Genomic DNA, 27,901 nt, shown 5'->3' on the forward strand with positions numbered 1-27,901 from the left:
AGCTCACCATGAGAATAGTTATGCTTTTATCCAGTCCAACACCTGGGCTTTTTATTCCAGCCAATTCAAGTTACCATTGACCACTGTATTAATCTGTATTTAATCACCAAATGCTTGATATTTTTCAAGGGAAATCATTACCCTCCAGGAAATGAAAGAATTTGTGATCTAGCTACAAGTGGATCTAAAAGTTTCACTAGAAAACTAAAAGTATATTTTATGAATCATTTATAGAAAGGATTCTTAAGCAAATTATATATTGAGAGACAAAATACTGACCAGAAGCTATTTTTTGAACACTACCATCTTCCTACAACATCCAGCTGTTTCTTAGCTGTATCATGTTTCCTGGACTCAAGCATATTTCTGAGGAATCTCTTTCTGTTGTCAGAGATTATGGGATGGATTCTCTGTCATCCGCCACCGGTAGCGTGTTGCCGATCCAGTAGAGAATTGGGCATTGGTCAAAAACTGTATCGGCACCCGTCACTGATCCTGTTCAGGTCCACCGCCGATGGGGGCAGCGAGCTACATGCCCTGCATTGGTGGGAGGACACAAGTGGGTCATTTACACCCATTTGCATCCCATTAATGGGCTGGAAGCCCAATTTTCCACATCCCCGTGATGCCGCAAGCCTCTCAGCCAGTATTCATGCGAACGTGGATTGGCCCAGGCATGATGGGTCAAGGGGGGGTAAGTGTGTAGATGCCTCCCAAAGTACATCAGAGCCCCCCTCCAAAAATACCAATCCTGCCCCAGACACCCCCAGACCCCATCAGATCTCCCATCAGAAACCTCATCAGAAACCCCCAGCCGACTCCCCCAGCACCCCATCAGACCCCTTCAGTCCTCCTTCAGAACCCTGCAACCACCATTCAGATCCCCCCATTAGACCTTCCCATCAGGCCCACAATAGAGACCTCCATCAGACCTCAACATGAACCCCTCCGTCAGCCCCCCCAAAAGAGATTCCTAACATAGACCCTCCCATCCCAAACCCTTGCCTGAAGAGCAACCCAGTCACTTAAAAGGGCTTCAAATCCCTTAACAACCTTTGAAATGAAGATCTTCCATTCAACTTCACAAAGCAATACATTGCACTAGCCAGTGGTTGACAGGTTTATTACTCGTGACAGCTGCTTGGTGTATTGTTCATTGATCTTTCCTCTCATGCTTCAAATGCATCTCCATTACCCTGCTTTTATGCAATCAATATTTATAAACACTCTTGCTATGATTGACAGCCCCTCAACACATCAACGGCATCCTACTCTGAGAAAGAGGAAGGGATTTCATGTGCTTTGAGGTGTACAGTATTGAACTTTCGAGGAAGCCTCTGACATTTGTAACAGCTGCTGCTTAAAACACATCTGTCTGAGGGAGCAGATGTTAGGAAATGGTAAGTGAAAATGCAGTGATGTTTCAACCTACCGCCTGGACTGGTCTTCTGCTTTCAAGCAGGGGTCTCTGGAGGGTGGGGGAAGGCAGAGAAAGGTCCTGATGACGGTCTCTGATGGGGGTTTCTGATGGGGGGGGGGGTCTGATGGGGAGTGTCGCTGTTGGGGGTCCGAAGGGGGGTAGGCAGAGAGAGGGTCTAATGGGAAGATCTGATGGGGGTCTCTGATTGGATCTCTGATAGGGGGTCTGATAGGGGTCTGAAGGTGAGTCTGATAAGAGGTCTTAGTTGGTGTCTGCTGAAGGTTGTCTGTTGGGAGTCTCTGTTAGAGTGGGCCAGATGGGGGGTTGATGGAACTCTCTGTTGGGGGGATCTGATAGGGGATCTGATGTGGCGATATGAAGAGGAGCTGGAGGATCTAATTGGGGGGGTCTGATGGGGAGATGGTAGGTGGGGGTTGGGTCACACTTATACGTGTATGCTGTTGGGGGGGGGGGGCGTAATTCCCATGGTGGTGGGGAGAAAGATGCCCCTTCCTGTCAGTGGGAGGGATGGCTGTATTTGCATGGTGGGGGAGGGGGTTAGTGCTCGGCCCCGTTGGTGGGCTGCCCGCTCAAAATGGCAGCCTGATACTGGCATTCAGAAGGAATCCAATGTTCTCCGATCCATGCGTAAATTTGCAAGTAGAAGGGAAGTGAATCACCCCTGGGTGCCACCCATAGCTCCAATGAAGATCAGGAGCAATTCTACTCCGGCGGAAGCACTTAAGGCGGGATTCTCCGTGGCCCGACGCCGATATCGTAATCGCTGATTGGGCGGAGAATTCCTGCTTACGACTGAATCGTTTGCGCCGCCTGTTTTCGGATGCTCCGTCCTCTCCAAAGCGGCGTCATCGAAGAGTACGCCGCACGCCGTTGGGGGCGGCCTCAGGACATTACCTGAAGGCGCTCCCCCGATGTTCCAAGTTCTCGACCACGCGGGGCACGTGTGCTCCCAGTTTTTGGGAAACTGGCTGCGAACTGCGCCCAGCGTCACCAAAGTCGGACGGGTGCCATGCTGCTGGCCGGGGGGGGGAGGGGGGGGGGTTTCGTGAGGGCTAGGGGGACGGGTCAGGGGGGAACCGGGGGTCGCCAGGGGGTGTCCAGGCGGGCACTATTTGGCGCTACTCACTGTTCACACTGTTGTCAATGGAATTTTTCCATTAATGTCAACTCACACTGTGGGTGTGCACTGCCGGCTGTTCCAGAGAATTAAAACTCCAGTTAACTGACAGAGAATTCTGAGGCACTTACATTGGTCCTTCATTTATCCTATTTACCTCGTCACTGCTCTTATTCATTCAACAAAAGTTAGTCGACCTTCACATTTACCTTCAGTTGCTCTGCACCTTCACATTTATACTCAGTTACTCTGCACCTGTACATTTACCCTCAGTTGCTCTGCACCTTCACATTTACCCTCAGTTACTCTGCACCTTCACATTTACCCTCAGTTACTCTGCAGCTTCACGTTTACCCTCAGTTACTCGGCACCTTCACACTTGGTTGAGGGAAGGGCAGAACTGGCAACTGAATATCCCAGGGTATAGATGCTTCAGGAGGGATAGAGAGGGAGGTAGAAGAGGTGGAGGAGTTGCATTACCCATCAGAGATGATATCACAGCTGTGATTAAGGAGGGCATGATGGAGGATTCGAGCACTGAGGCAATATGGGTGGAGCTGAGAAATAGGAAGGGTGCAGTAACATTGTTGGGACTTTACTACAGGCCTCCCAAAAGCGAGCATGAAGTAGAGATACAAATATGCAGACAGATTAAAGAAAAATGTAGGAACAATAGGGTGGTTGTGATGGGAGATTTTAACTTCCCCAACATTGAATGGGATTCGTGTCGTGTTGGAGGCGTAGATGGAGCAGTTTGTAAGGAGCATCCAGGAGAGTTTTTTAGAGCAGTATGTAAATAGTCCAACTCGGGAAGGGGCCATACTGGACCTGGTATTTGGGAATGATCCCGGCCATGTGGCTGATGTTTCAGTCGGTGATTACTTTGGGAATAGCGATCACAATTCCGTAAGTTTTAGAATACTCATGGACAAGGACAAGAGTGGTCCAAAAGGAAGACTACTAAATTGGGGAACGGCAGAGTATAACAAAATTCGGCAGGAGCTAGGGAATGTGGATTGGGAGCAGCTGTTTAAGGGTAAATCCACGTTTGAAATGTGGGAGTCTTTTAAGGAAAGGTTGATTAGAGTGCAGGACAGACATGTTCCTGTGAAAATGAAAGATAGAAATGGCAAGATTAGGGAACTATGGATGACGGGTGAAATTGTGAGACTAGCTAAGATGAAAAAGGAAGCATACATAGGATCGAGGCAACTCAAAACTGATGAAGCTTTGGAGGAATATCGGGAAAGTAAGATGAATCTCAAACGCGCAATAAAGAGGGCTAAAAGGGGTCATGAAATATCTTTGGCAAACAGGGTTAAGGAAAGTCCCAAAGCCTTTTATTCGTATGTAAGGAGCAAGAGGGTAACTAGAGAAAGGATTGGCCCACTCAAAGACAAAAGAGAGAATTTATGCGTGGACTCAGAGGAAATGGGTGAGATTCTTAATGAGTACTTTGCATCGGTATTCACAAAGGAGAAGGACAAGACGGATGTTGAGGCTAGGGATGGATGTTTAAATGCTCTAGGTCAAGTTGTCATACGGAAGGGGGAAGTTTTGGGTATTCTAAAAGACATTAAGGTGGATAAGTCCCCAGGACCGGATGGGATCTATCCCAGGTAACTGAGGGAACCGAGGATTGAAATAGTTGGGGCCTTAACAGACATCTTTGCAGCATCCTTGAGCACGGGTGAGGTCCCGGAGGACTAGAGAATTGTTAATGTAGTCCCTTTGTTTAAGAAGGGTAGCAGGGATAATCTAGGGAATTATAGACCTGTGAGCTTGACGTCAGTGGTAGGCAAACTGTTGGAGAAGATACTGAGGATAGGATCTATTCACATCTGGAAGAAAATAGACTTATCAGTGATAGGCAGCATGGTTTTGTGCAGGGAAGGTCATGTCTTACAAACCTAATAGAATTCTTTGAGGAAATGACGAAGTTAATTCATGAGGGAAGGGCTGTAGATGTCATATACATGGACTTTAGTAAGGCGTTTGATAAGGTTTCCCATGGTAATTTGATGGAAAAAGTGAAGTCGTATGGGGTTCAGGGTGTACTAGCTAGATGGATAAAGAACTGGCTGGGCAACAGGAGACAGAGAGTAGTGGTGGAAGGGAGTGTCTCAAAACAGAGAAGGGTGACTAGTGGTGTTCCACAGGGATCCGTGCTCGGACCACTGCTGTTTGTGATCTACATAAATGACCTGGAGGAAGGTATAGGTGGTCTGATTAGCAAATTTGCAGATGATACTAAGATTGGTGGAGTTGCAGAGAGCAAGGAGGACTGTCAGAGAATACAACAAAATATAGATAGATTGGAGAGTTGGGCAGAGAAATGTCAGATGGAGTTCAATCCAGGCAAATGCGAGGTGATGCATTTTGGAAGATCAAATTCAAGAGCGGACTATATGGTCAATGGAAGGGTCTTGGGGAAAATTGATGTACAGAGAGATCTGGGAGTTCAGGTCCATTGTACCCTGAAGGTGGCAACGCAGGTTGATAGAGTGGTCAAGAAGGCATACAGCATGCTTGCCTTCATCGGACGGGGTATTGGCAGGTCATGTTACAGTTGTATAGGACTTTGGTTAGGCCACATTTGGGAATACTGCGTGCAGTTCTGGTCGCCACATTACCAGAAAGATGTGGATGCTTTGGAGAGGGTGCAGAGGCGGTTCACCAGGGTGTTGCCTGGTATGGAGGGTGCTAGCTATAAAGAAAGGTTGAGTAGATTAGGATTGTTTTTGTTGGAAAGACGGAGGTTGAGGGGGGACCTGATTGAGGTCTACAAAATTATGAGAGGTATGGACAGGGTGGATAGCAACAAGCTTTTCCCAAGAGTGGGGGTGTCAGTTACAAGGGGTCACAATTTCAAGGTGAGAGGAGGAAAGTTTAAGGGAGATGTGCGTGGAATGTTTTTTACGCAGAGGGTGGTGGGTGCCTGGAACACTTTACCAGCGGAGGTGGTAGAGGCGGGCATGATAGCATCATTTAAGAGGCATCTAGGCAGGTATATGAATGGGCGGGAACAGAGGGAAGTAGACCTTGGAAAATAGGCAACAGGTTTAGATAAAGGATCTGGATCGGCGCAGGCTGGGAGGGCCGAAAGGCCTGTTCCTGTGCTGTAATTTTCTTTGTTCTTCACATTAATCCTGTTACTCTGCACCTTCACATTAATCCTCAGTTACTGCATCTCCACATTCATCTTCAGTTGCTGCACATTTACATTTACCCTCAGTTACTCTGCACCTTCACATTTTCCCTCGGTTACTCTGCACCTTGACATTTACCCTCAGTTACTCTGCACCTTCACGTTAATCCTCAGTTACTCTGCATCTTCACATTCACCCTCAGTTGCTGCATCTTGACATTCACCCTCAGTTACTCTGCACCTTCACATTTACCCTCAGTTGCTGCACCTTCACATTTACCCTCAGTTACTCTGCACCTTGACATTTACCCACAGTTACTCTGCACTTTCACATTTACCCTCAGTTACTTTGCACCTTCACATTTACCCTCAGTTGCTGCACCTTCACATTTACCCTCAGTTACTCTGCACCTTCATATTTACCCTCAGTTACTCTGCACCTTCACATTTACCCTCAGTTACTCTGTACCTTCACATTTACCCTCAGTTACTCTGCACCTTCACATTTACCCTCAGTTAATCTGCACGACATTTACCCTCAGTTACTCTGCACCTTCATATTTACCCTCAGTTACTCTGTACCTTCACATTTACCCTCAGTTACTCTGCACCTTCACATTTACCCTCAGTTACTCTGCACCTTCACATTCACCCTCAGTTACTCTGCACCTTCACATTTACCCTCAGTTACTCTGCACCTTCACATTTACCCTCAGTTACTCCGCCACTTCACATTTACCCTCAGTTACTCTGCACCTTCACATTTACCCTCAGTTAATCTGCACGACATTTACCCTCAGTTACTCTGTACCTTCACATTTACCCTCAGTTACTCTGCACCTTCACATTTACCCTCAGTTACTCTGCACCTTCACATTTACCCTCAGTTAATCTGCACGACATTTACCCTCAGTTACTCTGCACCTTCACATTCACCCTCAGTTACTCTGCACCTTCACATTTACCCTCAGTTACTCTGCACCTTCACATTTACCCTCAGTTACTCTGCACCTTCACATTTACACTCAGTTACTCTGCACCTTCACATTTACCCTCAGTTAATCTGCACGACATTTACCCTCAGTTACTCTGCACCTTCACATTCACCCTCAGTTACTCTGCACCTTCACATTTACCCTCAGTTACTCCGCCACTTCACATTTACCCTCAGTTACTCTGCACCTTCACATTTACCCACAGTTACTCTGCACCTTTTTATTTACCCTCAGTTACTCTGCACCTTCACATTTACCTTCAGTTACTCTGCACCTTCATATTTACCCTCAGTTACTCTGCACCTTGACATTTACCCTGTTACCCTGCACCTTCACATTTACCCTCAGTTACTCTGCACCTTCACATTTACCTTCAGTTACTCTGCACCTTCACATTTACCTTCAGTTACTCTGCACCTTCACATTTACCCTCAGTTCCTCTGCACCTTCACATTTACCCTCAGTTACTCTGCACCTTCACGTTTACCTTCCGTTAATGCAGCTTGTTGCAGATAAGACTGTGATGCTTTTTCTCTCGGGTGCTCGCGAACAGTCTTCTTGCACCCGACTCGGTGATGTGACGAGGCCGTTATATCACACGAGAGGCTCGTCGCTTGATTTGCGATGCCGGAACCCCTCGCAAACGTAACTGGGCGTAATACAGATTTACATATTTATGTAAGTCAGTAGGCTAATTATGTCTGTGCCAGATTCTCCTGTGTCCCTTGAACTAATTCTCGCGCCTGGGGGACCTCACTATGCCGCCGTTTGGCACTTGTCCACACAGACATGGACTAGACATAACATCATCGGGGAGGTCTCCCAGGCCATTGGGTGGGGTTGCTGGGTTACGGCGATAAGGTGGGGGTGTGGGCTGACGTAGGGTGCTCTTTCCAAAGGCCGGTGCAGACTGATGGGCTGAATGGCCTCCTTCTGCACTGTAAATTCTATGATTATGTACCCTGGGGTGGTCAGTGACAAAGCAGGGTGGCACCCTGGCTCACTCTCTGGTGCTGTGGCACCTTGGCACTGCCACCCTGGCACTGCAAATGTGCCTGGGTGGCACCGGCAGGCTGGGAGGGGCACTGCTAGGCTGGAAGTGCCAGGGTGCCTGGTGCCTCTGTGGCACTGCCAAGGGCCCCTGCACTGAACGGGACTCTGACGATGAAAAGTGGGATGTGGGGGGTATGATGTGCGGGGAAGTGAAGACTAGGTATGAAGGAGCCTCCTAAAGTTTGGGGTGGGAAGGGTGGGTGTCCTGAAAGGGGGGGGGAGAGCCCAAATGGAGTGAAGGGAGGCTTGAAAATTGAGGTGGGGGGGGGGGCTTCAGCGACCTCATAGCTGGGTGTCCTCACTTGGGGGTGTGTGGGGTAATGCCCACGTGTGCCTGGGGGTGACATTGCAAGTAGGTGGAAGACCCTCAAGCACACTTAGAGATGGGGGGGCACCCTTTCAAAATGGGGAACCAATCTCTGAGGAGCTCGTCTGGCCAGCAAGGCACCCATCTTCCACACGCGCACACACACACACACACACACACACACACACACCTGATTATAAAATAAATTAAATGCATTTAAGTCTCACAAGTCCACAATTCATTATCACTTTTTCTTCTCTCAAGATGAAGGCCTGAAATATTGCAGGCCTGTGATTTTCTTTTTGGTCCATTGAAGACATAAAAGTTTATGAAGATGGATCCGCCGTGGCTTACTGCTCGCAATGACAGTTTTCTCTGGCTTCACTCAAGATGCAGTCAAACCCCTGAAGCAACAACTTGGGTTGGTTCGTCAAAAAGGTCAGCCCAAAGTCTCTGTCTTTGATGGACCTCTGGAAGATTCCGGTTCCTTTGCTGGTGTGGAACCTTTCTCCTTCTTTTAAAACTGGATCTTATTACATTTCAGAGATCTGTCCCTGTCATGTGACCATAGCATCTGTTTTATAATGTCCTATACAGGTGGGGTGGGATATTCTGTACCACCCTTGGCGTGTTTCGCAGTGGCAGAGGGACCCAAAGTGGCTGGTGGCAGGATCATCTGGTACTGCTGCTGTCAACAAGGTTTCCCATTGTATGTTGCTGGTGCCGAAAGTTCACCATTGGCCGCAGCCGGAAGGTCCCGCTGGCAGGAGTGGCTGGAAAATTCCGGCCAAGGTCTCTGTGCCTTTCCAATAGACATAAAATGGTGTCAAGTTTCACTCATTGACGTATTCTTGTGATGGAAAGGACTTTTTTACACCTTGTTTTAGTTCCACTCCATAGCCTGGGAGAAGTCTATTGTCAATGCGTTTCTGCAACTATTTTGATAAAGGCAGCTAATAATTCACAGGAAACATTTGTTGTATGGTAATGCCTTCTGTATAAATTATCCTGAATGGTTTCTTGAATTTAATTTATTGACCAGACAAGCAGGCTAGATTCCAGGGCCTTGTGCACTTCCATATATATTGACAGAAACCAAAAATGTCACCTGTTCTCTGAACTTTATTTTGTTTCAAGAGCAGAGTGTCTCTTCTCCATTTTGTTTTCAGGTAAAATGTTCAGTTCAAATAAATCAATGAGTCCATAGTGTATGAGTGTGCCAATTTTCCCATTCATCTTTAGCTACTTAACCTTCCCATTCAACTTCAGCCCAACACTTTTGCATTGCACCATTGAACATAGAATCCCTACAGTGCAGAAGGAGGCCATTTGGACCATTAAATCTGCACCAATCATCTGAAAAAGCATCCTATCTCGGCACAATCCCCCACGGTAGCACTGTGGGCGGAATTCTCCGCTCCCGCGATGAATCGGGAAGGCCGTCGTGAACTCGGTCGAGTTTCACGATGGCTCTACACGGCCCGTTTCCCGAACGATTCTGGCCCCGGAAATGGGCTAGGAGCGGGGACACGGGAACCACGTGGGGAATGACGTCAAAAGCCCGCGACTCCTGAATGACGCCAGAATGGCGCACGAGTGACGCCGCTCCGCGTCGTAAAAGGGCGCGAGCGACCAAAACCAGTGAGGGCCTGACAATGACGGAGCCACGGAGGGCCGCGCCGAGGTTCGGGGAGACTGACCTCGAGACCCTCCTCGATGAGGTGGAGCAACGGAGGGGCATCATCTGCCCTAGAAGAGGGCATCGCCACCCTGCCAGCATTGTGCGACGGGCCTGGCGTGAGGTGGGCATGGCAGTCAGTGCTGTGGGGCAGACCCCTCGGTCTAGGGAGCAGTGCCGCAAGAAGCTCCACGACCTCACCAGGGCCCCAGGGTAAGTGCCACGAGGGTGCCCCCGGGTCACAAAAATCCCCCCCCCCCCATGCCCCTCATCACCCACCTCCCCCCCCGGGCACCAGGGGCAGGAGGAGGGGGGAGGCCAGAGTGAGTGGAGGGTGGGGAGGGGAGGGCCAGAGTGAGTGGAGGGTGGTTAACAAAGTTGTCACAGACGCACATGAGCGCTGCGACCCCCTGGAGAGATGCCATGGTGTAGCTGCAACTGTCCCCCCAACCTGTGCCAATATCTGAACGCCCTGATGTTCCCTGCCGAATTGTGATGATCTATCCATGCCCCCCCCCCTCCCAACAGGACAAGACTGCTCACAACAACCAGGAGTGGAACAGGACCGGAGGGGGTTCACCCATCATGCACCCCCTGACAGTCTTTGAAGAGAGGGCACTGGACATTGCTGGGGGACCTGGCACCCGGGAGGTCGCGCAATGCGAGGTTGGAGGTGCAGAACCAAGTGAGACAACCCTGCATGACAACACCACCCCCAGCCCATCCTCTGTCCCCTCACACTCCACCCACTGGACCCCCCATCCTCTGTCCCCTCGCACTCTACCCACTGGACCCCCCATCCTCTGTCCCCTCACACTCTACCCACTGGACCCCACATCCTCTGTCCCCTCTCACTCTACCCCTGGACCATCCTACGCCCGGCCAAGCGTGCCTAACTAACCCCGTATTATTCTCTTCCCTAGGGCGTGCTGACGAACGTCCAGGGCCGTCTAGTGCCACACACAGGCGCCCATCTGCCACGACCACCGCACCCAGGGCCGCACGGCAGAGGGTGGCAGGAGGTCAGCCAGGAGTGCCATCCTCCCAACCCCGGACCCCCGAGCAGGACGCACAAAGGACGGCGACACACTCCACAGAGTCACCTGAGGGAGAACCAGACTTGAGCCGCGTGCAGCCTGCGCTCGAATATGACTGGGACCAGGACACTGTTGGTTTTATGACAGACGAGGACCTAGAGCTTGCGGCAATTCTATCTCCCACACCATCCACCATCCCAGAGACACTCACTTCGGTTGGGCAATTAAGTGATGAGGCTCCTGGGTCACGGTCTGGTGTGCACCACACAGCTGAGCCGGTACAGCAGGTGGAGGTCGGAGCAGCTGAGAGGCTGGACGGTTGGAGGGCAGCCCAGGCCTAGCATTCAGCTGGCTCCCAGATGTTTCCCGGGTTCCTGGATTTACTCGACCCATGTGGATAGCCGATGAATTTCGAAACCCAGGGACAGAATGACGGGATGAGGGCCGTCTTCCAGCAGCTGCAGATGCAGTTAGAGGAGTCAAATCACGTCCAGGAGAAGGGAGTGGTGCCGCTCATGGCAGCCACCCAGGCCGTACCGGATGGGTGGCGTCCACGGTAGAGGCCATGGGTGAAACGGTTTCGGCCATGGGTCAGGTTCTGCAAGGCGTTGGGCTTAATGTGAAAGCGTTATCCTCGGCCCTGGACAGGGTTGCCCTCTCACAGGCAGCAATGTGCCAGAGCCAAAACGACATTGCCGGCGCGCTACGGGCCCTGGCCGAGTCTCACCAGGTCATGGCCCAGTCCCAGCACGCCATGGTACAGTCCCAGCAGGCCATGGCACTGTCACAGCAGTCAATCGCGGAAAGCATCAACCGCCTGGGGGGTCCAGGGGGTGGAGTGTGAGGGGACAGAGGATGGGGGGTCCAGTGGGTGGATGGTGTCGCGCACTCACAGGTTGAGGTCGCACAGGCCCTGGCGGGAATGTCTCACTCCCTGGACTCCATATCAGCGAACCTTCGGACCCTGCTCGATACCGTTGCAGGCCTCCAGGACTGGCAGCGGCAGGTGTCGGTGGGGCGACGGGGCACCTCCCCGCTCGCACCTCCATCCCACAGTGAGGCCCGGGGGCCACCGGGCTCCCCGAGGGAGGAGGAGGTTCTGGGGCCCGTCCCATTAACTCCATCACGGGACATCCCTGAACGCGCGGCCTCCCCCGTCCCATCCCTGGTGCATCGGGTGGGCAGCGGGCAGAGCAGGGTGGCACCACGTCATCCGAAACGCCCGCGGAGCTGCCTGGCTGATCAAGGCCGGGTCGCCCCAGGAAACGGGTGCTGGCGGGGAGCCATGACGCAGGGGGTGATTCTTAGCAGTCCGCCTCCACTCCTGCTGTATCATCTGGGGATTCACTTAGATGTAGTGGTAGGGTCCGTAAGGCAATGAAGAGGGACACATAGTAAGTTGGCACGGGTGAAGGGTACAGTTTAGTTGTTGGGGCCAGGGCATCTGTACATAATATTCACCATTAAACTCACTGTTGCACCTAACTTGTAAGTGTGATTTTTCCGTTGACACAGCGATCGTGATGGTGACCGAGTGTCGCTGGGGTTGACAAGCGGTGAAACTTCGGTGCCAGCTGTGCAGTCCCTTCCCCCCCACCCCCTCCCACAGCTACCCCATGCGGGCACGTGATGGAGTGTTCCTGACGAACTCAGCGACCACCAAGATGGATGGTTCAGCTATTGCCATGAGTCAGACTTTGTCTAACGATTCTGAGCTCACAGCTCATCGCAGAGCAGGCTGTCAACATTCAACAAGGCATTAATCACACCAGCTGACACAGCCATCAATGTCGTGCCATACCGTTGTGCAGCAGTAGTAAGGGTGATCTCGAAGTGGAGCAGTGTACGTGGAGCGGGGGGCCCGGGGGGTGGTGGTGGGAGTTGTGTGCTGACCGTCTGCACGACTGGCGATGCAGGTGGTAGTGGTAGTGTTCAGCGATGCTGTCGCGCTTGACGCGTGAATCTTGCTGCCACCAAGGCATTGCGTGCTCGTTGTCCTCGCTGGTGCCGTCGTGCAGCCTCCTGGACATTACCAGCACCCGGGACGTGTCTGTGTGCTGCGCCCAACGCACCACCAACCTCCTCCACCTCCTCCTCCGTCTCCGTGTTGGCACCACTGCCAGTGGCTTCTCCCTCCGACTCCACCACCAGGGCATCTTCCCTCTGCATCGCGATATTGTGCAGCGCACAGCAGACCACTACAATGCGAGCGACCCTGTCGGGCTGGTACTGCAGGGCCCCTCCGGAACGGGCCAGGCACCTGAACTCATCTTCAGGAGACCAAAGCAGCGCTCCACCACACCCCTGGTTGCTGCATGGGCCTCATTGTAAAGGGTCTCCGCGTTGGGCTGAGGCCTCCATATAGTCGTCATCAGCCACAACCTCAGTGGATAACCCCTGTCACCCAGCAACCAGCCCCTCAGCTGGGGGGGCCATCCCTCAAACATATCAGGGATGAATGACTGCGCATGAATGTACGCATCATGCACACTCCCTGAGAACCTTGTGCACACGTGCATGACCTTCATGTAGGGGTCGCATACCACCTGGATATTCATGGAGTATGTCCCCCTCCTGTTTGTGAACACTTACCTGTTGCCTGCAGGTGGGCGCATGGGGACGTGAACACAATAAATGAGCCCCTGGACCATCGGTATCCCGGCCACGTTGGCAAATGCACGGCTCGTGCGTCTTGACTTGCTCGGTCCTCGGGAAAGATGATGTGGCGGTCGGCGATGCCATAGAGGGCGTCGGTCACATCCCGGATGCACCTGTGCACCGATGACTGTGAAATCCCGGATAGGTCCCCGCTCGGAGACTGGAAGGAGCCAGTCGCATAAAAGTTAAGTGCCACCGTTACCTTGACGGCAACCGGGATCGCATGTCCTCCTCCCGTTCCACGTGGGGCGAGGTGCGCCACGAGGTGACAGATATGTGTCACCGTCTCTCTGCTCAACCGGAGTCTCCTCCTGCAGGTGATGTCCGGCATTGTCTCGAAAGAGATCCGGCCACGGTCCACCCTAGGCCTCGGTCGTCGCCTCTGGCGCCTTGGCTGCACCATCAATGCCTCCTCCTCCTCCTCCTCCTCCTCCCCCCCATGCTGCTCGACGACGGGCAACTCCTCAGCCATTCCCTCTGCTGCTGCAGCAGGCCCTGCATCCACTGTGGGATGTGGCCGTGGACGCGGCTCCATCTCCAACTGCAGTGCAGCGGCCCCAACCACTGCGCTGAACATAGCCGTTCAGTTTGAATACATTTTGCTCACCTACAAAAGGGTGGTGGGGGGGGGGGGGGGGGGGCAGAGAAACGACATGTTAGACGGAGGTTATTCGACACCTCGGCAGCTGCCTGCCACGGGATACCTGTGTGTCCCGGTGGCCTGGTCGCGCTGCTGACACGCGGCCAGCCTAACCCCTGGTCACTTTCTGCATCCAACAGGCAGTTAACAACACGTCCTCCCCACCGGTGCATCAGTGGGCTGTGGCCATCAGCCACAGGGCAATCAGCGGCCGTGTCCTCGTGACCGTCCAGCCATGGCAGGGCGGCTGAGATGTTGCATCCGGGGATGGACGACCCAATACACTCCACTCACCCCCTCTCCCCCCCACTTCTCCCTCTCCTCCCCACTTCTCCCTCTCCCCCTACTTCTCCCTCTTCCCCCCCACTTCTCCCTCTTCCCCCCCACTTCTCCCTCTCCCCTCTCCCCCTCCCACCTCTCCCTCTCCCCTCTGCCCCCCAACTTTCCCCAAATCGCTGGCTTTGAAAGCAGACCAAGCAGGCCAGGAGCACGGTACGATTCCCGTAACAGCCTCCCCGAACAGGCGCCGGAATGTGGCGACTAGGGGCTTTTCACAGTAAATTCATTTGAAGCCTACTCGTGACAATAAGCGATTTTCATTTCATTTCACTTCTCCCTCTCCCCCCCACTTCTCCCTCTCCCCCCCACTTCTCCCTCTTCCCCCCCACTTCTCCCTCTTCCCCCCCCCCCACTTATGCCTCTCCCCTCTCCTCCCCCTCCCACTTCTCCCTCTCCCCTCCCCAATTTCTCCCTCTCCCCTCTCCCCCCCCCCACTTCTCCCTCTCCCCCCCCCCCCCACCCCCACTGGCCGCTGCGTTCTCGGGGATGCCTTCCCCAGTTTGCCGAGACTCCGGGACGGTCCGCTCACCTCCTCACTCCTCGTCAGCCAGCACGACTGGCTGGCGACTTTAAAAAGCAGGTGTGATTGGCGACTTCGTGACCTTGTGTCACGACGTCGGGACTTCGGCCCATCCGGCCCGGAGGATAGCGGTGGTGCCGGGGAATCACCTTTTTGCCTGCATCGGGCGATTCGCCATGGTTTTGCGCGCGAAACACGATTACAAAAATTTGGCCGGTTGGGAGAATAGCGGGAGCGCGTAGGACCGGCGTCACAGGAAAAAACGGCACGGCCCGCTATTCTCCCAACCGGCGTGGGGTCGGAGAATTGCGCCCCGTAACTCCAGAATGCGCAAACTCCACAGACATTCACCCAAGGCCGAAAATGGACCTGGGTCACTGTGAGGCAAGTGTGCTAGCCACTGTGCCACCATGAACGCAGCAGAAGCCAGATTCATGGCACCGTGGCCGGCTCTGCTGTGCAGCAGGGCAGGAAGAAAAATGGCAGGGCTGTAGTGATAAGGGGACTCGATCATAAGGGGAATAGACAGGCGGTTCTGTGGACGCAATCGAGACTCCAGGATGGTATGTTGCCTCCCTGGTGCAAGGGTCAAGGATGTCTCAGAGCGGCTGCAGGACATTCTGGGGGGGGGAGGGTGAACAGCCAGCTGTCGTGGTGCACATAGGCACCAACGATGTAGGTAAAAAACGGGATGAGGTCCTACAAGCTGAATTCAGGGAGTTAGGAGTTAAACTAAAAAGTAGGACCTCAAAGGTAGTAATCTCAGGATTGCTACCAGTGCCACGAGCTAGTCAGAGTAGGAATGTCAGGATAGATAGGATGAATGCGTGGCTCGAGAGATGGTGCAAGAGGGAGGGATTCAAATTCCTGGGGCATTGGGACCGGTTCTGGGGAGGTGGGACCAGTACAAACCGGACGGTCTGCACCTGGGCAGGACTGGAACCGATGTCCTGGGGAGGTGTTTGCTAGAGCTGTTGGGGAGGGTTTAAACTAATCTGGCAGGGGGATGGGAACCGATGCAGGAAGTTAGAAGGTAGTAAAACAGGGACAGAAGCAAAAGGAAGTAAGGGGGAAAGTGCAAGACAGAGAAGACATAGTCAAAAATCAAAAAGGGCAACAGTACAAGGTACAGTGACTGAGGGGAGCTCAGTGAATAGGCCCAGTAATACTAAAAGGAGTAAAACAGAGGTAAAAAAACCAACATAAGTGTACTTTACCTGAATGCTCGTAGTATTCGGAATAAAGTAAATGAGTTGATGGCGCAAATCATTGTGAATGACTATGATTTAGTGGCCATTACTGAAACATGGTTAAAGGATGGTCACGATTGGGAGTTAAATATCCGAGGGTATCAAACTATTCGGAAGGACAGAGTGGATGGTAAGGGAGGTGGTGTAGCTCTGTTATTTAAGGATTACATCCGGGCAATAGTTAGGGATGATATCGGTGCTATGGAGGATAAGGTTGAATCCATTTGGGTGGAAATCAGGAATAGTAAGGCGAAAAAGTCACTGATAGGAGTAGTCTATCGGCCACCAAATAGTAACGTTATGGTGGGGCAGGCAATAAGCAAAGAGATAACTGATGCATGTAGAAATGGTACAGCAGTTATCATGGGGGATTTTAATCTACATGTCGATTGGTTTAACCAGGTCGGTCAAGGCAACCTTGAGGAGGAGGTTATAGAATGTATCCGCAATAGTTTCCTAGAACAGTATGTAATGGAACCTATGAGGGAACAAGCGGTCCTAGATCTTGTCCTGTGTAATGAGACAGGATTGATTCATGATCTCATAGTTAGGGATCCTCTCGGAAGGAGTGATCACAATATGGTGGAATTTAAGATACAGATGGAGGGTGAGAAGGTAAAATCAAATACTAGTGTTTTGTGTTTGAACAAAGGAGATTACAATGGGATGAGAGAAGAACTAGCTAAGGTAGACTGGGAGCAAAGACTTTATGGTGGAACAGTTGAGGAACAGTGGAGAACCTGCCAAGCAATTTTTCAGTGCTCAGCAAAGGTTTATACCCACAAAAAGGAAGGACGGTAGAAAGAGGGAAAATCGACCGTGGATATCTAAGGAAATAAGGGAGAGTATCAAATTGAAGGAAAGAGCATACAAAGTGGCAAAGATTGGTGGGAGACTAGAGGACTGGGAAATATGTAAGGGGCAACAGAAAGCTACTAAAAATGCTCTAAAGAAGAGTAAGATAGAGTATGAGAGTAAACTTGCTCAGAATATAAAAGCACACTGCAAAGGTTTTTACAAATATATAAAGCAAAAAAGAGTGGCTAAGGTAAATATTGGTCCTTTAGAGGATGAGAAGGGAGTTTTAATAATGGGAGATGAGGAAATGGCTGAGGAACTGAACAGGTTGTTTGGGTCGGTCTTCACAGTGGAAGGCACAAATAACATGCCAGTGACTGATAGAAATGATGTTATGACAGGTGATGACCTTGAGAGGATTGTTATCACTAAGGAGGTAGTGATGGGCAAGCTAATGGGGCTAAAGGTAGACAAGTCTCCTGGCCCTGATGGAATGCATCCCAGAGTGCTAAAAGAGATGGCTAGGGAAATTGCAGATGCACTAATGATGATTTACCAAAATTCACTAGACTCTGGGGTGGTCCCGGTGGATTGGAAATTAGCAAACGTGACACCACTGTTTAAAAAAGGAGGTAGGCAGAGAGCGGGAAATTATAGGCCAGTGAGCTTAACTTCGGTAGTAGGGAAGATGCTGGAATCTATCATCAAGGAAGAAATAGCGAGGCATCTGGATAGAAATTGTCCCATTGAGCAGACACAGCATGGGTTCATAAAGGGCAGGTCGTGCCTAACTAATTTAGTGGAATTTTTTGAGGACATTACCAGTGCAGTAGATAACGGTGAGCCAATGGATGTGGTATACCTGGATTTCCAGAAAGCTTTTGACAAGGTGCCACACAAAAGGCTGCTGCATAAGATAAAGATGCATGGCATTAAGGGTAAAGTAGTAGCATGGATCGAGGATTGGTTAATTAATAGAAAGCAAAGAGTGGGGATTAATGGGTTCTTCTCTGGTTGGCGATCAGTAGATAGCGGTGTCCCTCAGGGATTTGTGTTGGGCCCACAATTGTTCTCAATCTACATAGATGATTTGGGACGAAGGCCAATGTGTCCAAGTTTGCAGATGACACTAAGATGAGTGGTAAAGCGAAAAGTGCAGAGGATACTGGAAGTCTGCAGAGGGATTTGGATAGGTTAAGCGAATGGGCTAGGGTCTGGCAAATGGAATACAATGTTGACAAATGTGAGGTTACCATTTTGGTAGGAATAACAGCAAACGGGATTATTATTTAAACAATAAAATATTAAAGCATGCTGCTATGCAGAGAGACCTGGGTGTGCTTGTGCATGAGTCACAGAAAGTTGGTTTACAGGTGCAACAGGTGATTAAGAAGGCAAATGGAATTTTGTCCTTCATTGCTAGAGGGATGGAGTTTAAGACTAGGGAGGTTATGCTGCAATTGTATAAGGTGTTAGTGAGGCCACACCTGGAGTATTGTGTTCAGTTTTGGTCTCCTTACTTGAGAAAGGACGTACTGGCACTGGAGGGTGTGCAGAGGAGATTCACGAGGTTAATCCCAGAGCTGAAGGGGTTGGATTACGAGGAGAGGTTGAGTAGACTGGGACTGTACTCGTTGGAATTTAGAAGGATGAGTGGGGATCTTATCGAAACATTTAAAATTATGAAGGGAATAGATAGGATAGATGCGGGCAGGTTGTTTCCACTGGCGGGTGAAAGCAGAACTAGGGGGCATAGCCTCAAAATAAGGGGAAGTAGATTTAGGACTGAGTTTAGGAGGAACTTCTTCACCCAAAGATTTGTGAATCTATGGAATTCCTTGCCCAGTGAAGCAGTTGAGGCTCCTTCATTAAATGTTTTTAAGGTAAAGATAGATAGTTTTTTGAAGAAAAAAGGGATTAAGGGTTATGGTGTTCGGGCCGGAAAGTGGAGCTGAGTCCACAAAAGATCAGCCATTATCTCATTGAATGGCGGAGCAGGCTCGAGGGGCCAGATGGCCTACTCTTGCTCCTAGTTCTTATGTTCTTATGGTGACCTAACCATCAGTTACGTGTTTTCCTATCACCTGAAGCTTTAGCAGTTGTTATATCATTGTGATTGGAGCAACACTATTAGGACAACCTTGAAAAGAAATACAAACTGGTACCCATGTATCAATCGATTGCTTGCTTGGCAGAAAAGGCTGTGTGGAACAGTTGAATAGCTGCTTTTTTAGGTTCCAAAGATTATTCCCGAAGCTCAAAGGTCAGAGGTGGCTAAGTGTTGACATAATTCTGTGTTATTTAATTGAATAATGAATCAACAGCAGCTTTGAGTTTGGTTAGCAGCCTGCAGGATAAGGGAAACAGATGTATTGCTTGCTGTGACACAGAAAACATCAGCAAGGTGATTCAGAGGCTGATGGGGACAACACCAGTTTCTGAGCAGGAATCGGAACATACAGTTGTAAGTGTGGAAAATGGACAGCTTCCACTTCCCCGACGTTACAACAGTGACTCCACTTTAAAAGTGCTGCATTGACTGTAAAGTAGTTTGAGACGTCTGGTGATTTGGAAAGTGCTAAATAAATGCAAGTTTTTCTTTGTTTTCTTTTCATTTCTGTGGCGAAATGTGGCTTGCGGTAATAGAATCCCAATCATCACATTCACGCGTATTACAGAAAATGTCACCAAGGAAACATCTGTGCTTTGCTGTAGTCCTCACTAATGTATCCATTATCAAATAAATTAGGCATATTGTTGCGGATGCTTCTGGAAGTAAGGAAGAGTGTAACGTCACCGCAAAGGAGCAAGCACATCATGATTTTTTTCATTGTGGCAGGTTTTATATCAGATCATCTGCAGAACAATCGATAAACATGACACAGCATATCTGGAGTCTGTTAGAGTAACATACACAGAAAGATAAATTGAAGTAGCCTGCCAACCAAATTATAGATCTTGGAGTTGGCTACTCCTGTCGGCCTCTCTGGGATGTGTCGATGTGTCTATACCTATATTATATACATGTACATAAGAAAGAAAATCACAGGGTTTTGCGACACTGATGATAGCTTGGGCAATAAGTAATTAAGATTTTCTATTCTTGAAAATAAGCCTTAAGGAAAGGATTGAAATTACTTTGCAAGTGCCTTTTTATCTGTCAGTTTAGTGTATAAATATCCCCAAACCTATATTTATTTACTCAGAGGTGTGTTGGAAGTGGTATATACTTTTCAGGAATATGTGTACATTGAAACTTGAGTATTTCACTCACTGTCACTTTGCGACCGATACAGTACTCAAGCACTCTTTTGATCTCAGGAATTGGAGATGCTTTGTGAGGCATTGGTGATGATACGTATACAAGCATACAAACTATGAGCAGGGGTAGGCCATTCAGCCCCTTGAGCTTGCTCCACCAGTCAATGAGGCATTATCTCCGCATTCCACCGAACCCCAATAACCTTTGACTACCCTGTTAGTCAAGAAACTATCTACCTCTGCCTCAAAAATATTCAATGACCCTGCCTCAGATGCTCTCCTGGGAAGTGAATTATAAAGATTCATGACCGTCGGAGGGAATTTTTTAACCACGTAAGGAGAGACCAACTTAATTTTAAACTGCACCCCCAAGCAATAGACACTGCCACAACATCCTTTAGCATCTGCCTTGTCAAGCCTCTCAGGATCTTATGCGGGGAGTTCTCTGGAGCCGATAGCCAACTGTGGGAATCTCGATGGCTGGAAGAATTGGGCAGGAGTAAACAAAAACCATTGCGGGCAACCCATTGCGAATCTCCCGGCCTTCCCCGCCGCCCCAATGAGGTTCCCGTCCTGATCTGGTGGGAACATGTAAACATCTCACTCAACCTTATTTTAAACATCATTATTGGGCAGTTCACCGGATTCACCTGATTCCTACGCTCCCCCCCCCCCCCCCCCCCCCCCCCCCCCCCCGGCTGGGGGTCCCACTGATGTGAATTGGTATAATGGACGGTGTCAGTGTCCCTGCTGATTTCATCTGTGGGAAGTGCACCCGACTCCAGCTCCTCAAAAACCATGTTAGGGACCTGGAGCTTGAGCTGGATGAACTTCGGATCATTCGGGAGACAGAGGGGGGTCATAGATAGAAGCTTCAGGGAGGTAGTTACGCCAAAGAATAAAGATAGATGGGTGACCGTGAGAGGGGCTGGGGGTAAGCAGTCAGTACAGGGATCCCCTGTGGTCGTTCCCCTTAGTAACAAGTATACCGTTTTGGATACTTGTGGGGGGGGGGACTTACCAGGGGTAAGCCATGGGGTACGGGCCTCTGGCACGGAATCTGTCCCTGTTGCTCAGAAGGGAAGGGGGGAAAGGAGTAGAACATTAGTAATTGGGGACTCAATAGTCAGGGGCACAGATAGGAGATTTTGTGGGAGCGAGAGAGACTCACGTTTGGTATGTTGCCTCCCAGGTGCAAGGGTACGTGATGTCTCGGATCGTGTTTTCCGGGTCCTTAAGGGGGAGGGGGAGCAGCCCCAAGTCGTAGTCCACATTGGCACTAACGACATAGGTAGGAAAGGGGACAAGGATGTCAGGCAGGCCTTTAGGGAGCTAGGATGGAAGCTCAGAGCGAGAACAAACAGAGTTGTTATCTCTGGGTTGTTGCCCGTGCCACGTGATAGTGAGACGAGGAATAGGGAGAGAGAGCAATTAAACACGTGGCTACAGGGATGGTACAGGCGGGAGGGATTCAGATTTCTGGATAACAGGGGCTCTTTCTGGGGAAGGTGGGACCTCTATAGACAGGATGGTTTACATCTGAACCTGAGGGGCACCAATATCCTGGGGGGGAGATTTGTTAGTGCTCTTTGGGGGGGTTATATTATCTTTTTCTTGAGTGAATACTGACGAAAAGTATTCATTTAGTATCTCGCTTATCTCCTCAGCCTCCACACACAACTTCCCACCACTGTCCTTGACTGGCCCTACTCTTACCCTAGTCATTCTTTTATTCCTGACATACCTATAGAAAGCTTTTGGGTTTTCCTTGATCCTACCTGCCAAAGACTTCTCATGTCCCCTCCTTGCTCGTCTCAGCTCTCTCTTTAGATCCTTCCTCGCTTCCTTGTAACTATCAAGCGCCCCAACTGAAACTTCACGCCTCATCTTCACATAGGCCTCCTTCTTCCTCTTAACAAGAGATTCCACTTCTTTGGTAAACCACGGTTCCCTCGCTCTACCCCTTCCTCCCTGCCTGACTGGTACGTACTTATCAAGAACACGCAATAGCTGTTCCTTGAAACAGCTCCACATATCCAGTGTGCCCAACCCTTGCAGCTTACTTCTCCAACCTACACATCCTAAGTCATGTCTAATGGCATCATAATTGCCCTTCCCCCAGCTATAACTCTTGCCCTGCGGGGTATACTTATCCCTTTCCATCACTAACGTAAAGGTCACCGAATTGTGGTCACTGTCTCCAAAGTGCTCACCTACCTCCAGATCTAACACCTGGCCTGGTTCATTACCCAAAACCAAATCCAATGTGGCCTCGCCTCTTGTTGGCCTGTCAACATATTGTGTCAGGAAACCCTCCTGCACACATTGTACAAAGAACGATCCATCTAATGTACTCGAACTATATCTTTTCCAGTCAATATTTGTAAAGTTAAAGTCTCCCATAACAACTACCCTGTTACTTTCGCTCTTTTCCAGAATCATCTTCGCCATCCTTTCCTCTACATCCCTAGAACTATTAGGTGGCCTATAGAAAACTCCCAACAGGGTGACCTCTCCTTTCCTGTTTCTAACCTCAGCCCATACTACCTCGGAAGAAGAGTCCCCATCTAGCATCCTTTCCGCCACCGTAATACTGTCCTTGCCTAGCAGCACCACACCTCCCCCTCTTTTGCCCCCTTCTCTGACCTTACTAAAACACCTAAACCCCGGAACCTGCAACAACCATTCCTGTCACTGCTCTATCCATGTCTCTGAAATGGCCACAACATCAAAGTCCCAGGTACCAACCCATGCTGCCAGTTCCCCTACCTTATTTCGTATACTCCTGGCATTGAAGTAGACACACTTCAAACCACCTACCTGAACACTGGCACCCTCCTGCGAAGTCAAATCTGTGCTCCTGACCTCTATACTCTCAATCTCCCGTACCCCAAAACTACAATCCAGGTTCCCATGCCCCTGCTGAATTAGTTTAAACAGAGGTGCGTAGGGAAGAAGTGTTGGCACTTCTGGACAAGGTGAAAATAGATAAGTCCCCGGGGCCTGATGGGATTTATCCTAGGATTCTCTTGGAAGCCAGGGAAGAGATTGCTGAGCCTTTGGCTTTGATTTTTATGTCATCATTGGCTACAGGAATAGTGCCAGAGGACTGGAGGATAGCAAATGTGGTCCCTTTGTTCAAGAAGGGGAGTAGAGATAACCCGGGTAACTATAGGCCGGTGAGCCTCGCGTCTGTTGTGGGTAAAGTCTTGGAGAGGATTATAAGAGATACGATATATAATCATCTAGATAGGAATAATATGATTAGGGATAGTCAGCATGGTTTTGTGAAGGGTAGGTCATGCCTCACAAACCTTATCGAGTTCTTTGAGAAGGTGACTGAACAGGTAGACGAGGGTAGAGCAGTTGAGGTGGTGTATATGGATTTCAGTAAAGCGTTTGATAACGTTCCCCACGGTCGGCTATTGCAGAAAATACGGAGGCTGGGGATTGAGGGTGATTTAGAGATGTGGATCAGAAATTGGCTAGTTGAAAGAAGACAGAGGGTGGTGGTTGATGGCAAATGTTCAGAATGGAGTTCAGTTACGAGTGGCGTACCACAAGGATCTGTTCTGGGGCCGTTGCTGTTTGTTATTTTTATAAATGACCTAGAGGAGGGCACAGAAGGTTGGGTGAGTAAATTTGCAGACGACACTAAAGTCGGTGGAGTTGTAGACAGTGTGGAAGGATGTTGCAGGTTACAGAGGGACATAGATAAGCTGCAGAGCTGGGCTGAGAGGTGGCAAATGGAGTTTAATGTAGAGAAGTGTGAGGTGATTCACTTTGGAAAGAATAACAGGAATGCGGAATATTTGGCTAATGGTAAAATTCTTGGTAGTGTGGATGAGCAGAGGGATCTCGGTGTCCATGTACATAGATCCCTGAAAGTTGCCACCCAGGTTGGTAGGGTTGTGAAGAAGGCCTATGGTGTGTTGGCCTTTATTGGTAGAGGGATTGAGTTCCGGAGCCATGAGGTCATGCTGCAGCTGTACAAAACTCTGGTACGGCCGCATTTGGAGTATTGCGTACAGTTCTGGTCGCCTCATTATAGGAAGGACGTGGAAGCTTTGGAACGGGTGCAGAGGAGATTTACCAGGATGTTGCCTGGTATGGAGGGAAAATCTTATGAGGAAAGGCTGATGGACTTGAGGTTGTTTTCGTTAGAGAGAAGAAGGTTAAGAGGTGACTTAATAGAGGCATACAAAATGATCCGAGGGTTAGATAGGGTGGACAGTGAGAGCCTTCTCCCTGCGGATGGAGGTGGCTAGCATGAGGGGACATAGCCTTAAATTGAGGGGTAATAGATATAGGACAGAGGCCAGAGGTAGGTTTTTTACGCAAAGAGTGGTGAGGCCGTGGAATGCCCTACCTGCAACAGTAGTGAACTCGCCAACATTGAGGGCATTTAAAAGTTTATTGGATAAGCATATGGATGATAATGGCATAGTGTAGGTTAGATGGCCTTTAGTTTTTGACTTCCCATGTCGGTGCAACATCGTGGGCCGAAGGGCCTGTACTGCGCGGTATCGTTCTATGTTCTATGTTCTATCTGTGAGATGAAAGTAAAAGTCTTCCCTTTACTATGGTTGCAAAAGTTGATGTGTTTTTTTTCACAGTCATTTCATTGCTCTTTACCGCTTTCAAGCCCATATGCATGCCTAGAAGGCTAAAAGCTTTGAACTACATTATTTTCTTTCAATTTCACCGACCATTGCATTTCAAAAACCTTTTTTACAGACCCACACGGTTTCAAAGGAAAAATAGGGCCGCACGGTAGCATAGTGGTTAGCACAGTTGCTTCACAGCTCCAGGGTCTCAGGTTCGATTCCCGCTGGGTCACTGTCTGTGCGGAGTCTGCACATTCTCCCTGTGTCTGCGCGGGTTTCCTCTGGGTGCTCCGGTTTCCTCCCACAGTTCAAAGATGTGCTGGTTAGGTGGATTGTCCATGCTAAGTTGCCCTTAGTGCCCAAAAAATGTTAAGTGGAGGTTACTGGGCTATGGGGATAGAGTAGATACCTGTGCTTCAGTAAGGTGCTCTTTGTAAGGGCCGGTGCAGACTCGATGGGCCGAATGGCCTCCGCCTGCACTGTAAATTCTATGATTCTATTCTATGAAGTATTACTGTTCTTTATTTATAATGCTCTTTAGGGGCCAATTAACTTTAAACTACTCCTCTTTTTGAACAGCTGCTCTTTCTAACCACAGTTTTTTTTTAAAAGTATTTTTTCTGAAGAGCTTCTTAGAAACACCAGGGCCGGAATCTGCGACCCCCGGGGGGCCCCCGCTGCAATTCTCCGGCCCGTGATGGGCCAAAGTCCCACCGCTGACAGGCCGTTCCCGTCGGCGGCAATCAAAGCACGTCTGGTGCCGGCGGGATTGGCGGCACGGGCGGGCGCAGGGGTCCTAGGGGGGCGCAGGTCGATCTGGCACCGGGGGGTGCCCCCAGGGTGGCCTGGCCCTCGATTGGGGCCCACCAATCGGCGGGGGTGCCTGTGTCTTGGGGTCTCTCTTTTTCTTCCGTCCCGCCATGGCCTTCACCATGGCGAGAGCGGAAGAGACCCCCTCCCCTGCGCATGCGCCGGTATGACATCAGCAGCCACTGACCCACCGGCGCATGCGCGGACTTCCGCCGGCTGGCGAAGGCCTTTCGGCTCCATCTGGCGGGGCGCCAAAGGCCGTTCACGCCGGCCAGCGGAGTGGGAACCACTCCTAGCCCCTAAAGGTGCGGAGAATTCCACACTTTGGGGAGGCCCGACACCGGAGTGGTTCACGCCACTCCGTCCCGCCGGGACCCCTCGCCCCGCCGGGTAGGGGAGAATCACGGCCCTGGTTCTCTATCTGAGTACTGCCCCCACACCTCTCATTCATCTCATATAAAATACTGACAGGGTTGGTCAGGCTGGATGCAGAGTTGTTTCCTCTAGCTGTGGGTTCTAGAATAAAGGGTCGCAGTGTCAGGATATGGGGTAAGCCATTTGTGGTGGGTGGCACAGTGGCATAGTGGTTAGCACTGCTGCCTCACCAGAGACCCAGGTTTGATTCTGATTTCAGATGACTGTCTGTTTGGAGTTTGTGCATTCTTCCTGTGTCTTCGCGGTTCCCTCCAGGTGCTCCGTTTGCAACCCATAGATGTGCAGGTTAGGTGGATTGGCCATACTAAATTGTTCCTGGGTGGATTTACGGGCATGGGGGGGGGGGGGGGGGGGGGTGGGGCTAGGTGGGGTGCTCTTTCAGAGGCTGAATAGCCTTTCTATGCAAGTAGGAATTCTATAATTCTATGATTCTATGATTTAGGATTGAGATATGGAGAGATTTTTTCACTCAAAAGGTGAACCTATAGAATTCTGTATCACAGGAGGTTCTGGAGAGCAAATTACTGAATCATTGAATAAATTTAAGAAGGAAATAGATAGATTTCAGGACTCTAAAGGTGTCAATGGGTATGGGGAGAGTGCCGGAGTATGGCATGGAGATAGAAGATCAGCCATGATCATATTGAATGGTGGAGCAGGCTCGAAGGGCAGAATGGCCTAGTCCTGCTCCAATTTTCAATGTTTATATTTCTAGAAGTTGCAATATTTCATGATAATTTAAAGCAGATGAATATTTAAAATGTGTTCATTGGCCCCTTATAGAGCTTTATAAATAAAGAACAGTAATACTTCATAGAATAGAATCATAGAATTTACAGGGCAGATGGAGGCCATTCGGTCCATCAAGTCTGCACCAGCCCTTACAATGCGTACCTTACTGAAGCCCACGTATTGATGACTGATGCCATATTTATTTGCCAAACTGATACTCAGCCGCTGATTACAATATCATACTATTAAAACCTCCCATCAAACTAAGGTTAGCTAATCTGACTGCAGTTTAACCTGAAGTTGTCCTTTAAAATCGATCTGCTTTTATTCTCCTTCCAAGTAAGTTAAATTCTGAATTACTTAATTTTACTTAAGTTAAATCCAAGTAAGTGAATTTTTGCATTCACCATGGAAAAATATATTTTCAGTCAGCATCTTGTGACGCAAGTACATTTTTACACAGTGCTTATTATGTGCTGTTTTGCTTTACGATACAAATTTGCATTGCAGCACCAAGACAGGAATTAAGGCTGTGTTAATGGTTGCTTTAACTGCCTTGCTCTTTTAATCTGTTCTAATTATCAGGTTGAGGCAAAACATTGCACTTAGAAAACGAAATATATACTTGCATTTATAAAGTGCCTTTCACAACTCTATACCCTTTACAGCCAATGAAGTACTTCAAAGAATACTCACTGTGGTGTATAATTACAAATCGTTTCTAAAAGAAAATTAACTTACATATAAGTTACTCGTCCAGCAGGTAAGGATGTTGAATTACTTTAAATTGGGAAAAAATCATTGTTTTTAATCTCACCTTCAGTAAAAAAGGATTCTGTGTTCATTATAACATACGAGCCATGTCACCCTGGTGCTTCAATGAGATTTAGTACTGATGCAAAGTCGGATCAGGGTTGAGTTATAATTGATTTCTTTATGTGTATACATTGGAACAAAATGTTATTTTCTGTTGCCGAATAAAGCATCAAACTAATGTAAATGGTATTTGAAGAACTGCACAAGGGAAGTTCAATATTATCGATTATTTTGACTTTTGCTTGTTTGGGATTGAAGA

The 27,901-nt window shown here is 49.5% G+C and overlaps 1 long non-coding RNA gene across 2 annotated transcripts in view; it reads right to left on the reverse strand.

Annotated features, from left to right (window-relative positions):
- LOC119977835 overlaps nt 1–27,901 on the reverse strand; it is an 86,967-nt gene that overhangs the window by 26,969 nt on the left and 32,097 nt on the right. Inside the window, exon 1 of one of the 2 annotated variants that reach the window (XR_005463289.1) lies at nt 27,644–27,696. The exons of the other annotated variant lie outside the window; for it this stretch is intronic. This is a non-coding gene — a long non-coding RNA (uncharacterized LOC119977835). Of the gene's footprint in view, nt 1–27,643; nt 27,697–27,901 lie in introns of those variants that run through there. 2 annotated transcript variants of the gene reach the window in all.

Source organism: Scyliorhinus canicula, chromosome 14 (assembly GCF_902713615.1).
Source record: "Scyliorhinus canicula chromosome 14, sScyCan1.1, whole genome shotgun sequence".
Lineage (NCBI taxonomy): Eukaryota > Metazoa > Chordata > Chondrichthyes > Carcharhiniformes > Scyliorhinidae > Scyliorhinus > Scyliorhinus canicula.